The 935-nt window shown below is 37.5% G+C and overlaps 1 protein-coding gene across 1 annotated transcript in view; it reads right to left on the bottom strand.

Moving 5' to 3' along the window:
• Positions 1–12: 12 nt before the first annotated feature.
• Positions 13–935, bottom strand: part of LOC105822166 (caspase-4-like) — a 23,234-nt gene continuing 22,311 nt past the window's right edge. The window contains exon 10 of the mRNA XM_012659116.1: positions 13–192. The gene's annotated coding sequence lies outside the window, so the exon portion shown is untranslated. The remainder of the gene's footprint in view (positions 193–935) is intronic.

Raw genomic sequence — 935 nt, 5'->3', positions numbered from 1 at the left:
GATGAGAAACTTTTAAAATAGCCAGAGCAAAAGGCACCCTGTAGTCAGAGGGAAAAAGATAAGAATAACGGCAGACTTCTTATCAGAAAATTTCTTATCAGAAAATAAAAGGTTAAATGCATGTGTTGTACAATGTACTGGCAAAGGTGCTTCCTGAAGTTTATAAAGGTGGGCAGGGCTGCCTGTAGTTTCCTGCAGGAAAGAGAAAAAATAGAAGGTCGAGTTAGATATTCCTTGCAGCCTTCATCCATCTCTCATCATGATTTTTATTTCATCCTCTTCCATGAGCTCTTATTGTTTCCCTTGACTTCCGTTTATGACTGATGTAGGCTATTCACCAAAGCGTATTCAGGGTAATCTTTGTAAAACTTAAGTTAGAGTATGTTACTTCTCTGTTCCAAAGCACTTAAAGCATTTCTTAACTCACTCCAGATGAAAATTTTAAAAGATTTACCATGTTATCACCAAAGCCCATGGGATCAGCCATGTCCCCATTTCATTGAAATTTGTCTCTGCCATTTTCCCCACTGTAGTTCTCATTCACTCACAATGTCTCATTGCAGTTCTTTAAACATGTTTAGCACATTTCTGCCCTAGGGCCTTTGCAATTGCTTTATTATGTGCTGGGACCTTTTCCTACATTAAGAGCCACAACACGTGGTTCATTTCACTGGTTCACTCCCTACTCTGCTCATTTGTATTACTTTCTGACCTATGATATATTTACTTGTTTATGTATTCAGAGTCTGTCTCTATTCACTTGAATATAAGCTTTCTGAGGGTAAGGAATCCTTTTATTTTGTTCACTGGTATATTCCAAGCATCTAGAAGAGAACCTGGTGCATGGTAACTGTGGATAAATATTAGTCAAACAAATATTTCAATGTCCAAATATGGGCTTATTGGATGAATTAGGCACTTACTGGAAGATGTTC

The sequence above is a fragment of the Propithecus coquereli genome, unplaced genomic scaffold (genome assembly GCF_000956105.1).
Source record: "Propithecus coquereli isolate 6110/MARCELLA unplaced genomic scaffold, Pcoq_1.0 Scaffold6, whole genome shotgun sequence".
Taxonomy (NCBI): Eukaryota; Metazoa; Chordata; class Mammalia; order Primates; family Indriidae; genus Propithecus; species Propithecus coquereli.
This window is presented reverse-complemented; position numbering and strand designations above follow the sequence as displayed.